We start from the raw sequence: 15,361 nt of genomic DNA on the forward strand, positions 1-15,361 counted from the left end.
GGACTTTCCCAATCTATCAAGACAGGCCAGCGTGCAAATTCAGGAAATACAGAGAACACCGCTAAGACAGTCCATGAGAAGATCAACCCCAAGACACATGAACATCAGATTCTCCAAGGTCGAAATGAAGGAAAAAATGTTAAGGGCAGCCAGAGAGAAAGGCCAGGTCATGTACAAAGGGAAGCCCATAATACTAAGGGCAGAACTCTCAGAAGAAACCCTACAAGCCAGAAGAGTTTGGGGGTCAATATTCAACATTCTTAAAGAAAAGAATTTTAAACCCAGATTTTCATATTCAGCCAAACTAAGCTTCATAAGTGAAGCAGAAATAAAATCAGAGGAAAAAAAAAAATGCTGAGGAATTTCATCACCACCAGGCCTGCCTTGCAAGAGCTTCTGAAGGAAGCAAGCACTAAATATGAAAAGGAAAAGCCAGTAACAGCCACTGCAACAACACACCAAAATATAAAGACCAATGACACTATGAAGAAACTGCATCAACTAGTGTGAAAAATAACCAGATAACATCATGATGAAAGGATCAGATTCACATGTAACAATACTAACCTTAAATGTAAATAGGCTAAATGCCCCAATTAAAAGATACAGACTGGCAAATTGAATAGAGTCAAGATCCATTGGTGTGCTGTATTCAGGAGACCTATTTCACCTGCAAAGACATACATCTGCTCAAAATAAAGGGAGGGAGGAAAATTTATCAAGCAGATGGAAAGCAAAGAAAAACAAGGGTTGCAATCCTAGTCTCTGACAAAACAGACTTTAAACCAACAGAGAGAAAAAAAGACAAGGGCATTACATAATGGTAAAGAGAACAATTCAACAAGAAGAACTAACTATCCTAAATATACTGCACCCAATACAGGAGCACCCAGATTCATGAAACAAGTACTTAGAGACCTGTAAAGAGACTTAGACTCCCACACAATAATAATCGAGACTTTAACACTCCACTGTCAATATTAGACAGATCAATGAGACAGAAAATTAACAAGGATATTCAGGACTTGAACTCAGCTCTGGACCAAGTAAACCTAATAGATATCTACAGAACCCTCCACCCCAAATCAAGAGAATATACATTCTTCTCAGTGCCACATGGCACATGTGATAAAAGAACTGCACTTCTCAGTGCCACATGGCAATTATCATAAAAGAATCTTAAGCAAATGCAAAAGAACTGAATTCATAGCAAATAGTCTCTCAGACCACAGTGCAATCAAATTAGAACTCAGGATTAAGAAACTCACTCAAAACCACAAAATTACATGGAAACTGAACAACCTGCTTCTGAATGACTCCTGGGTAAATAACGAAATTAAGGCAGACATCAAAAAGTTATTTGAAACTAATAAAAACAAAGAGACAATGTACGAGGATCTCTGGGACACAGCTAAAGCAGTGTTAAGACAGAAATTTATAGCACTAAATGCCCATGTCAGAAAGCTAGAAAGATCTCCAATCAACACCCTAACATCACAATTAAAAGAGCTAGAGAGACAAGAGCAAACTAATACGAAAGCTAGCAGAAAAAAAGAAATAACTAAGATCAGAGAAGAATTGAAGGAGATAGAGACAGAAAAACTCTCCAAAATATCAATGAATCCAGGAGGTGGTTTTGTGAAAAAAAATAACAAAACATAGTCCGCTGGCTAGAATAATAAAGGGGAAAAGGGAAAAATCAAATAGACACAATACAAAATGATAAAGGGGATATCACTAGTGACCCCACGGAAATACAAACTGCCATCAGAGAATGTTATAAACATCTCTATGCAAATAAACCAGAAAACCTAGAATAAATTGACAAATTCCTAAACACATACACCCTCTCAAGACTAAATCAAGAATAAGTTGAATCTATGAATGGACCATTAACAAGTTCTGAAATTGAGCAGTAATTAATAGCCTATCAACAACAACAACAACAACAAAAAGCCCAGAAATAGATGGATTCACAGCCAAATTATACCAGAGGTACAAAGAGGAGCTGGTACCATTCCTTCTTGAACTACTCCAAAAAAATGAAAAGGAGTGATTCGTCCCTAACTCATTTTATTAAGCCAGCATCATCCTGATACCAAAACCTGGCACAGACACAACATAAAAAGAAAATTTCAAGCCAATATCCCTGCTGAATGTTTACGTAAAAATCCTCAATAAAATACTGGCAAACCAAATCCAGCACCAAATCAAAAAACTTATTCACCACAATCAAGTCGGCCTCATCCCTCGGATGCCAGGTTGGTTCAACATACACAAATCAATAAATGTAATCCATCGCATAAACAGAACCAAAGACAAAAACCACATCATTATCTCAATCTATTCAGAAAAAGCCTTTGATATAATTTAAAATCCCTTCATGTTAAAAACTCTCGATATACTAGGTATTGATGGAATATGTCTCAAAATAATAAGCTATTAATGACAAACCCACGTAAAATATCATACTGAATGGGCAAAAGCTGGAAGCATTCCCTTTGAAAACCAGTACAAGACAAGGATTCCCTCCCTCACCACTCCTATTCAATATAGTATTGGAAGTTCTGGCCAGGGCAATCGGGCAAGAGAAAAAAATAAAGGGTATTCAAATAAAAAGAGAGTAAGTCAAATTGTCTCTCTTTGCAGACAATATGATTCTATATTTAGAAAAGCCCGTCATCTCAGCCCAAACTCCTTAAGCTAATAAGCAACTTCAGCAAAGTCTCAGGATACAAAATCAATGTGCAAAAATCAAAGCATTCCTTTACACAAGCAACAGACAAATAGCCAAATCATGAATGAATTCCCATTCACATTTGCTATAAACAGAATAAAATACCTAGGAATACAGCTAACAAAGGAAGTGAAGGAACTCTTCAAGGAAAACTGCAAACGATTGCTCAAGGAAATAAGAGAGGACACAAACAAATGGAAAAACATTCCATCCTCATGGATAGGAAGAATCAATATTTTAAAAATGTCCATACTGCCCAAAGTAGTTTATAGATTCAATGCTATTCCCATCCAACTACCATTGATATTCTTTACAGAATTAGAAAAGACTACTTTAAATTTCATATGGAATCAAAGAAGACCCTGTATAGCCAAGACAATCATAAGCAAAAAGAACAAAGCTGGAGGCATCATGCTACCTGACTTCAAACTATATCACAAGGCTACAGTAACCAAAATAGCATGGTACTAGTACCAAAACAGACATACAGACTAATAGAACAGAACAGAGACCTCAGAAATAACACCACACATCTACAACCATCTGATCTTTGACAAACCTGACAAAAACAAGCAAAGGAAAATGGATCTCCTATTCAATAAATGGTGCTGGGAAAACTGGCTAGCCATATACAGAAAACTGAAACTGGACCCCTTCCTTATACCTTATACAAAAATTAATTCAAGATGGAGTAAAGACTTAAATGTAAAACTCAAAACCATAAAATTCCTAAAAGAAAATCTGGGCAATACCACTCAGGACATAGGCATGCACAAAGACTTCATGACAAAAAACCCCAAAAGCAATTGCAACAAAAGCCAAAATTGACTAGTGGGATCTAATTAAACTAAAGAGCTTCTGCACGGCAAAAGAAAGTATCATCAAAGTGAACAGGCAGCCTACAGAATGGGAGAAAATTTTTACAGTCTACCAATCTGACAAAGGTCTAATATCTAGACTTTACAAGGAACTTAAAAATATTTACGAGATAAAAACAAAATCCCATCAAAAAGTGGGTAAATGATGTGAACAGACACTTCTCAAAAGAAGACATTTATACAGCCAACATAGGAAAAAAGCTCAACATCACTGATCATTAGAGAAATGCAAATCAGAACCACAATGAGATACCATCTAATGCCAGTCAGAAGAACTATTATTAAAAAGTCAAAAAATAATAGATGCTGGTGAAGCTGTGGAGGAATAGGAACACATTTACAATGTTAACGGGAATGTAAATTAGTTCAACCATTGGGGAAGACACTGTGGCAATTCCTCAAGAACCAGAAATACCATTTGACCCAGCAATCCCATAACTGGGTATATACCAAAAGGAATATAAATCATTCTACTACAAAGACACATGCAAATGTTTGTTTATTGCAGCATTATTTACAATAGCAAAGTCATGAAACCAATCCAAATTTCAATGAATGATATACTGGATAAAGAAAATGTGGTATATATACACCATGGAATACTATAAAATAAAAAGGAATGAGACCATGTCCTTTGCAGGGACATGGATGAAAGTGGATGCCATCATCCTCAGCAAACTAACACAAGAACAGAAAACCAAACACCACATGTTCTCACTCATAAGTGGGAGTTGAACATTTAGAACACATGGACACAGAGAGGGGAACAACACATACCAGAGCCTGTTGGGGGGTAAGGGGTGAGGGGAGGGAACTTAGAGGACAGGTGTGCAGCAAGCCACCATGGCACACGTATACCTATGTAACAAACCTGCACATTCTGCACATGTATCCCAGAACTTAAATCAAAATAAAATAAATACATATTTATTCAGTGTAAGTAAACCAGACAATTTTCAAGGTTTCAAGGCTCTATACATAAAAGAAACATGAAAGCCTGTTTTCATTAATTCACATTGTAATAAATTTCTTAAAAATTCAAATGTGTAGTCATGAAATTTCTGTCTGATTCCAGTATGTCTCTGTGTGGGTTTAAAGCTGATTGTTCATATATTTTCTCATTCAGATTACTTTAGAGTTGGAATATTAAAAACAACTTTAAAAATTACATTGTACATCAATATATAGACTTATTTCAGTGATGCATATAAGAAAGGGACACCAAGCCATGAAGAAATGATCATTTTTCTTTGTTTATTAACCATGCCCCATATGGACTTCTCTTAGAGAACTTATAATATAGAATTACAGGGTTTACAAATATTTCTTCCCTAGTAGACACTAGGATCCTTGATACATCTTTTTAACTAAACTGTCCAGCAAGATCAAGCCAGAATGGTGATCAACATTTTAAAAGTAGTTTAGCCCAGAGTGTTGGAGGTGAGGGAAGGAAAGGGCTTTGAGGGCATACCTAGGTACATAAATCCTATTTTGATTTTAAAATATTGCTTAATGTCTAAGGCAGCTATTATATTTCTAAAGAAAGTAGCATTTCATTCAGAGGCTGCCCAGAGTTTAAGTTACACCATAGTTTTTCTTTCTTTCTGCAAATCATTCTTTCTGATTTGCAGTTTTTTCCAAACAGAGCCATATTATTGGAACAAAAGTTTGATGTTCATGCCCAACAAGCTCTGATATTTTATGGATACATTTGTATAGAGCAAGACTTCTTGCTCTGAACCTTGGGTGACCACAAATAAATTGAGAGGCCATGATTATTGGATGCTGAGAGGAAGTAGCATACTTAAACCCACAGTACAGATAATCAGGAGGCAAGCAAAAACAAAGCTAATATGCCCCATAAATGTCTTCAGTGTTCTTCAGGGTAATTGGGATCTCAAAAGATTTGGTTCAGATCCAAACAAATACACATTCTGTGTTTTAGCTCAGTGTTTTTTTTTAAAAAAGAAACTGCCACATAGCAAAAAATTGTTTACTTTGTTGGACAAACCAAATCAGTTCTCAAAAAATGACCAGTGCTTATAAAAAGTTATAAATATCGAGTAACTCTAAAACAAACCACCTGACCAAGAGGGAAGTCAGCTTGTGATTAGTATTTACATTCGACACCAGTTTTGTAATCACTGACTTATGTGCAAACTGGTGCAGAAATTCTATAAACTCTTTGCTGTTTTTGATACCTGCTTTTTGTTTCATTTTGTTTTGTTTTGTTTTGTAAAAATGATAAAACTTCAGAAAATCAAATGTCAGTGTTGAATAAAAATAAATAAATAAATAAATAAATAAAAATATTGCTTAAATCTCCCACTTTCAATTTGTGGACATGGGAGTAACATTTACTTAAAAAGCTGTGTGAGATTGTGATTATCTGAAACACCATGTATGAGGTATGACACTCAGTAGATAAAACACCAATGGCAATTTTTAATCAAGGATGAAAAGACTCGATTATATTTTACATACTATAAATATAAAACTAAATTCATTGACTTAATTCTAATTAATTTTGCTTACAACAAAATTTCTTACGTGATAATTTAAACGGAGTATACAGAGTAGTTTATTGGTTCAAATTATTTATTATATTTTTAATTTCCCATAAATCATGTTTCTCCAGCCTAGACTTCTTAAGTGACATTTAAAAAAAATTCCAATTAAAATATAATGACATTAAAATGCATGTTATCATAAAACAAACAATTCAGATATGTTTCTTTCTTTTTTTAAAGACGGTAAGGCAGACTTTATTTTGGAAGGGGGTACGTGGCCCGTTGCAAGGGGCCAGGGACTGTTGCAATGGGGTCTTACAGTGGGTAAGAAAGATTGAAATCAACTCCCAGGGAAGTTTCCTTAGATATTTGGTGACATTACAAACAACAGACAGCTATGTAGCATTCCTTTTTTACAGGGCACTATAGAAAAACAAGAAAAGGAAATATATTGTTATATTAACAGCAAGACCTTGGAGTGAAAGCCCTTTCACTGCATATTTAGAACAGCAATTAGTAAAATTTGCTTTTACAAAATGGATACACAACAACGTAAGTTAAGGCTATGACTTCTTAATTAAATGAATGAAAGCTTTAATTCATTTAGTGATTTACAAATGCATTTCTTAAGTGGTGATTGCTCTTAGGTTTTCTTGCGTCCATTGTTAATTTCATTTAAAGGTGATGTATCTTTGCATTCAAAAAATGATAAATTATTATCTTCAACAGAATCTAAGAACAAAAGGCAGAAGAATAAGCCAGTAGATAGACATTTTGGAAGAGAAACTGAACTTAACATAAATAGCAAGTTTCATTTAAGCCAGGAAGAGGAAATCATGCTGACAATCAAACTTTTAAACCTCCTTGATTTTTTTTTTAATCAAGTACCTGGAATGGAAAAGATCCCATCTCAATGGTTTTACATATTTCACCTTCCTTTTAACTGTTAGGATTTTTTTGAAAACTCATCTGTTTATCATTCATGACTTCAAAGCCATAAACGAAATCTTCAGCCACTGGGGAAATCCTTCAAAAACCATGATTCATTTTTAAAAAGTGCTTTCATGCACTGAAATTTATTTTTCTCTATTTGTTCTATTATATTGGATACTATTTGTACAATTAATAGGCAATAGAAATAAAACTTTGCTTATATTATTTATTAATCTTGAATACATCTGTCTACTATAGACAAAGGCCAATTTGACTGCAGTTTCAGAGGTTAGCGTTTTGGTAAGCAAATGTCTTCTAATAGAAACATCCACTGCAAGTACTAAAGTTAAATCAAATTTGCCAGAATCTACATCTTCAATTTTATACTGATGGTAGTTTATTTGACTTGAAGTCATTCAATTTTTTTTACTCAGAATGTATCAATCAGATTGGATTTCATCCAACATTTTGTTGTTGTTTTCTTATGAGAGTAACAGTAGTTGTGTCCTGGTGTTTCAGTCACTTAAAATGGGGAGGTAGTGTACAATCGACTATTTTCACTATATATGATCATATGTGATCCTCTTGTTTCTGTAACAAATACTTTATTATATATTAATTTAAAATAATAACAGATTCCAGAGAGTGAATCTTAGAAGAGAAGTTGACTAAGGATAACAATAGTAATATTACAATTCCCAGAAATCTCTTAAGTGCTTTTAACAATTTAATTCTTAGAAAAGTTCTTTAAGACATCTTTGTCATCAAAATGTAATCTTTGCATTATTTTATTAGTCTACTTTGGTCAGAGATTACATCAACCACAAAGCATTTATACTAACAATATACCTGGGTGTAAATAGCTGGAGTTAAAAAAAAAAAAGAATCAAGTAGTATTTGATTTGGTGGATACTTTCTCAGAAATAAAAATGTATTTTTCTTATGAACTGTAAATGGAAAGGGGAGAGTTGGATAGACACCTGTCAGTATCATCTTCCTCAGTGTTGCAGGCACTTTTCCTGATTTGATAAGGCGAAGTAAACATGCAAATTCATGTCAACCTTATTTTTTGTTTTGTTAATTGCTACATACTCTGAAACGGAATGTTATTGATAGTAAATCACCACCTTTAAAATAAGCGTTAGGACATTTATTATTTCAATTACCATATGGAAGCAACCTAATAAAAATATTAGCATAATCCCCTAAGGCAGCTTTCATTATCTCTTTAGATTTACTTGCTATGCTATCAGTCAGTTATGAATGGAAATCAGAAATAGTTTAAGTAAATTAAGCAAAAATTACTTTGAATGCCTACTGATTTTCTGCTCTGACATATACAGATCTTATCAACTATTCAAAACTGAAGTGCTTTAGTATTATCTTACATTGCTCTTATAATTAACAAGGTTGATACAAAGGACATGGTTGTAAGAAATACATTTTCAACATATTTAAACAAACATAACATTATATATAATTACTGACTCCTCAGATAGATGCAAATCAGTAAGGAATGAAGGAATACTCAGCAGGTCTATTCTAGGCTCCTTTTGTGAACCCCTAGCATAAAGGTAAATAGCTGTTCTTTATTATACAGTTATCCTGAAGAACTCAAGGAAATGTGTTTTTAATGCATTAAACATCTCGTTTGAGCCTTTTATCCCACATGTGTTTTATTTTGCCTTTCTGTACCTTACTGCCCTTTTGTCCTGTTTTGACATTTGTCTAAAGGATTTGTTCTCCTCCTGATGGGTCTAACATTCTCCCTGTAGAACCCTAAATTTCTATATGGGACCTCACATTTCCTACTTCTGAGCAATCCAGTAATGCTACATCAACCTCCCAAAGGAATCAACAATTTGGTGACTTTTACCAATACTTTGCTTTCATTGTGCTCTAATCTTATGAGTATACTTTATCTCACAAGGTTTTATTTTATTCAGATGATAAATATAATAATTGCATTATGTACTATGGTGCTACAAAAACTATCCCTAAGGGTTCTGAAATCCACCAGTTTATATGAGCTAGCTATTTTTTAAAAGAAAATAATTCAGAACTTTCCAGGGAATTGTAATATATAATCAATTCAAATAAATAAAAATGAAGTTAATTTATAACAGATTGTGTCAAGTTGTGTTATACAATCTCTTTGATTTAGGATAAGGTATTTATTTTTCAAACATAATCCATTCATCTTCAGTGTTGAAATACATGGGTGAAAACAGATTACACTCACATAAAATTAATTGTTTAGTCACACCCTGTAATGGTTTGAATCATGTCCCCTAAACTTTCATGGCCAGCCAGAACCTCAAAATGTGTCATTATTTGGAAATCGCCTATTTGAAGATGTAATTATTTAATATGCGGCCATACTGAATTAGGTGGGCCCTAATGTTCTTGAAAAAGGAGAGAACACATTTGGACACATGCACACAGTAAAGGCCATGTGTAGACAAAGGCAGAGATTGGAGTAATGCTGCCACAAACCAAGGAAGGCCTGGTCTACCAGAAGCTGGAAGAGGTTATGAAGGATTCTTTCCTAAAGATTTATGAGAGTAAAGGACCCTTCTGATACATTGGTGTTAGACTCCCAGCCTCCAGAAGAGTGAGAGAATAAATATTTGTTGTTTTAAGCCACCCAATGTGTGGTAATTTGTTACAGTAACGTTAGGAAGCTAATACACGCTCATAAGATCTAGCTTAAGGGGACAAATTGGTGAGAAAAAAATAAAAAAAAAAAAGAAGTGTATTGAAAAAGTTATTTACAAGTAACTTGGATGATAATTTTTGGAAATAAACTCATATTAAGCTTGTAAAATTGTGACAATGTAGGGATTTTTTTAAAAGAAAGAAAAATAATAGAAATATAGTATGATGAAAACAGAATGGGTTTTATTCAGAAAAGGTACAGACAGAATAATATTACTCAATTGTAACTTCTCTATAGTCTTAAATGAATTATCAAGTTGGGATATAAATATCCCAACATTCATATACTTACAGTGTTTAGAAAATATAGTGATTTTTTTCTGAATAATTATAAGATTTATTATTGATTGTTGTCATTTTGATATTTGATTGTTTGACAGTTTTACTATGATGTTCCAAGTTGTAATTATTTTTTTGATTTTATCCACCTGGTGGTTTCTGGAAATACTTACCCTGTTTTTGGATGTCGTTTATTACTACTATATTAAAAATTCTGACCAGTATCTCTTCAAACATTGTTTCCTCTTTCTTCCCAATTTCACTTCTGAAACCTGAATACAAATTATATGCTTTTATTATGTCCCATATATTTTTCAACATCCTTTTCTGTATCTTTCAGTCTTTTCTTCTTTTCATGCTTTAACCTGGATATTTTCTACTGACCTTTCAGTTCACTTATCCTTTCTAACGCTGTTTTCAATTTGCCGTTAAGTCTATTATGTTCTTAATTTTCACTAATGTATTTCAGTGGTAGATATTTTAAAGTTGATAATTTTCTAATAAAATTTCTCTCTAATTATCTACTTTCTTTATTGTTATCACAGTTATTTTAAGACTGTGACAGACAATCAGAGAACTCCGCTTTTCTGATTACCTGTGTTGTGTTTCTACGTTCGATTTTCACTATCTTGATTTTTAATCAATTGATACTGTCTCTGATCAAACCAGCCAATTTTTTATTTGCTACAGATATTTGTATATAAAATTGTGTGACAAATATTTTATGTTTCTGCAAAAATGATTGACTCTTATTCTGACAGGCAGTCGTGTAAAGGCAGATCACCCCACTCAAGTCAAGGATTGAGGTGATTTGAGGCTAGATTTTAATGTTTGTGATGTTGGCCTCTCTCTGATTTGTGATGATTTTTAGGGTGTTAGACTTACCTCAGGGGGTCTCAAAAAATTAATTAATTAATTAATTATTTTATAAATATAAAAAAATTTAAAAAGGCCTGGCCTGTTTATTTTGTTTCTACACCTTAATAGACTCTAAAATCCAATCTTTGTTTCCTTAACATCGTAAGTCTGCCAAGTGCTCTGGTTGGTAATTAGCTTCTCAGATGTCACTTTTACATGAGCACATGACCCCTTGCCAGCTAGGTTTTGGAGTGTACTTATTTATGGGTACACTTTTCAATAATACCATGGTCTCATGGTCACTCAAGTCTGGTTGCCGTGATTACTCAAATTAATTTCAAAGGATGCACTTTTACACAAATTTTGTTTTTCTTCAGGAGAATCCTTCTAAATGCAAGCTGATGCAAGGTAGCTTTTCATATCTGGAAGCATAAATTACATTAAGAAAATGCATAGCTAGACTAAGAATAAGGAGTTTCTTTTTTTTTTTTTAATTTTGCAGGAACCTTTTTTTTTTTTTTTTTTGTCAAAGAAAAACTGCAATTTACCTGTGACTAACCATATGAATGAACTTAAATCAGAAACTATGCTTCTTACCATTAGGTCACAGAGATAACTGAGTATTTCTCCTAAGTTAAAAGAAAAATTTTCAGAACTATAAGTTCTCTTGGTCTTTGTTTTTGGTTTCATAATAAATAGAATCATTCACCAGTCATCATGAGGTTGACTGCCCTTGAATGGAAAAAATGGTCACTAAAAATGGTCCAAATGAAAAACTGCCTTTATAATGCACTAAATTTGCATTTAGGTTTTAAAGCATCTCTATTTTTATTGTCAAATAACTAAACTTGGACATACATGACATGCTATTTTAAAATAAAGTTTTAATTTAATTTTCAGAAATTAATGAAAATAAATCGTAAATTTCTGCAAATCATACACTGGGAAATGTAAGTCTTCTCTCACTACCTCCTCTCCACTATTTTCAGCCATATTTTTCTTATGCAGTGTCCATTATATTTACCAATTTATTGTGTATCCTCTTAACCATGGCCATCTAGTCTCAAAGATTAAATGTTTATGGAATATTAGTATTTTTAACTGCTGCATGGTATTCCATTCAATCTCTATTAATGTCATTTTTGACTAAGTTATTTTTGGTGATTTTCTAATATAAACAATGACTATCCTAATATATACATTATTTCCCACATATTTATTTCTGTATAATAAATTTTAGATGAAGTCTTATTGAATCAATTGATATATGATTTAAAAAAATAACATCAGATTCTTTTAATTTCTATAGTTTTTGATATGATCGAACTTATACAGGAAATCACATCTTTTATTAGCATCTTGGTAATTCCTGTGCAATTCTTCTTTCATATCACTTTCAGAATTGGCTTATGATGCTTTATAAAATACAAACACTTATTTAAATTTTGATTCAGATTATTTTCATTAATACAGTAAGTTTTTTTAATGGTGAGTCTTCTATCCAGACTCTTAATAAGCCTCTTCATTTACTCTCTCTTTTTTTTTTTTTTTTTTTTTTTAGTGTCCTTCTATAAAGTTCCATACTTTTTTCCTTATTGGTCTTCTCATTTCACTTTAGATATCATCATTTATTTTATAGTTATTGTGACTGAAAACTTTTTTTCATTCCTTTTTCTTACTGGTTAAAGATGGCATATAGAGAAGAAAATGTGTTTTATATGATAGTCTTGTAGCCAAAGACCTTGCTGACCTCTCTCATTGTTCTCATGGATAGCCTATTTAGATGATACTATCTTCTGCAAATATCAACAGTGTTATCTTTTCTTTTACAATGTTTATACATTTCTGATTTTTTGTCATTTGTTTTAAACATTGGTTTGGACCTCAGTACATCTTCTTAATTTTTTGTCCTCTATTTTTTTAACAGCTTTTTGTAGTATGGCTTACAAAAAAATGGAATTCACCTGCTTTAAGTAAACAATTCAATACTTTTTAGTAAAATTAGAAAATTGGGCAAACCTTACCATTATTGAATTTTGAAACATTTCCTTTACCCTAAAAGATCTCTTGTGCCCATTTGCAGTTATTCACCATTCCATTTCCAGCTCTAATAACCAAAAATCTCATACAGTATTGTATAGTACTAAGTGACTGGTTTGCCAAACGTGTCATTTCTGTAGCTCATGAGAATGGCAGAAATGTTTCATTTTTAAGTGTAATTTGAACAATTAGTTTCTTATCAACTAAGTAAAATAAGTTTCTTTTTTCATGAATTTACTAAGATATTTTTATTTGAAATTTATTTTTAATTTTGTCAAATGGATTTTCTGAATCAATTCAGAAAATATCATTTTTTCTCATTGAATCTAGGTAAGTTTACAAATAAATTTTCTCAGGTTGAGCTATATTTGCATTTTCTTTTTGCCTCCATTTGCACATGAAGTATTATTTTTTTCAGATATCTGTATTCATTATTCATTGCTGCATAACAAATTCAATAGTCTACAAAAACAATAATCCTTTATTATTTCTCATGCTTTTTGTGAGTACAGAATTTGGTAGCATTTAAGTTCAGTAGTTCTGGCTCAGCATCTCTCAAAAGTTGTTGACTAGAGATGTAGTCATCTGAAGTGTGGAGCTGGAGGACCCTGTTCAAAGGGGGTTTATTCACAGGCCTGGCAATTAAGGTTAGCAAATGGTTTTCTCTTTTCATGAACCTTTGCACAGGACTTGTTGCATCTTCTTACTATACAAAGGATGACTTCCTCCCCAAACTAGCAATGCAAGAAACCTGGGTGAAGACTGCAGCACATTTATGACCTCACCTTGTCAGTAACACACTGTAATTTCTTTCTTATTCTATTGGTCAAGCCAGCCCCAAATGAATGGAGAGACTAAACAAGGGCAAAAATAATATGAGACAAACATCATTGAAATTAAGATTCACAGATCCTAACATATTCTTTTGCTATTGTTAGTGCATAATTTTAACATTTATGATTCTACATTACATTGGGCTATCCTTTTATTTCTTATGGGATGCTTCTTAAGATGGTGTTATATCAACCTTACAAAATTACTTTGCTATATTTCTGAATTTTCAGTTTAGTGCAGCATATTTGTTACCTGACAAATTGTATAAATCCATCATGAGAACAGGTAATTTAAACCTATGTCTCTCAAACACGGTGAGATCAAACAGAAGAAAACAGAGAGTGATAACAAAGATTAGTTGGAAAATATAATTATCAAGCTGGATAATTATGTATAGAAATCTGCATTTCACAATTAGAAATTAAACTTCTCATATTCTCAAAAAGGAACATGCATTGGTTACAATATTAATTAATTAGCTATATTTTATATAGCTCTTACTACAGGCCAGAACCTGTTCAGAAGTCTGTACATATATTAGGTCATTTAATTCTCACAAATAACCCATACTTCTACTATATTCATTTTACAGAATATATATCTAAAGAAGAGATGATTGAAAGGTATATAACTATTAAGTGAACATGATTACTATTAAATCTACCATTTTCACTCCAGAATCTGGGTAGTTAACCAATGCTATATGACCTCTCAAATAGTGACTCTCAACAAATAAATAAATACTTAATGAACTATCCAAAATGGTTTTTGAAAATATAATGTAATCAAAGCACAATTATTAAAGAGGATAAAAAAATTTGAAATCACCATTTATTTGAAAAATCTAAAGATACCCATAAGTAATGTGTGCTTAAAAGAGAGATCATAGTGAAAATCAAAAATAATACTATTTGGAATTGAATGATAATAAAACTAAATATACATTTGTGAAATTGAAAAATATATATATTTGAGATAAACGTATACCCTTAAAACTTATGTTAGATAGTAAGAACATTGAAATTTAGTAAGTTAAAAGGCCATATTAAGAAGTTAGAAAATCATAAATAGACTAAATACAAAGAAGGATGAATAGATGACAAAAAATTGGAGTCAAATATCAATGAAATAGAAAACCAAGAAGCAATATAGAGGATAAAATTTGTGTGTTTTGGCTGTATTTATAAAGAGGAGAGAAATATAACAACCTACAATATTGGATTTGAATGACACCTATCCTTGAGTAGATATCTCAAGAAGTGTTGATAGGTGTAGAATTTCAGCATTACTTATGCATTGAAAACTGTTTTAAATGGTTAAATAATGTATTTGGGAGAATGTAGCTGTACATAAAATCTTTAGAGCACATTTTCTTGAAGTTCTTTAGAAAATTATTCACTATTATTGTTTACCCTGTAAATTGGTCTTGGAATGCTAGTATACAATTTTTTGTCATCCAATCTTTTTTCCTGGAAGCTTTGAAGATTTTTGCCTTTGAAAAGTAACAGTTTTATTATTATAGTTCTCAGCATTGATTGTTCAGAGTTAATTATCCAGAGTATCTGGTGAGCCCT

Source organism: Pan paniscus, chromosome 5 (assembly GCF_029289425.2).
Source record: "Pan paniscus chromosome 5, NHGRI_mPanPan1-v2.0_pri, whole genome shotgun sequence".
Taxonomy (NCBI): Eukaryota; Metazoa; Chordata; class Mammalia; order Primates; family Hominidae; genus Pan; species Pan paniscus.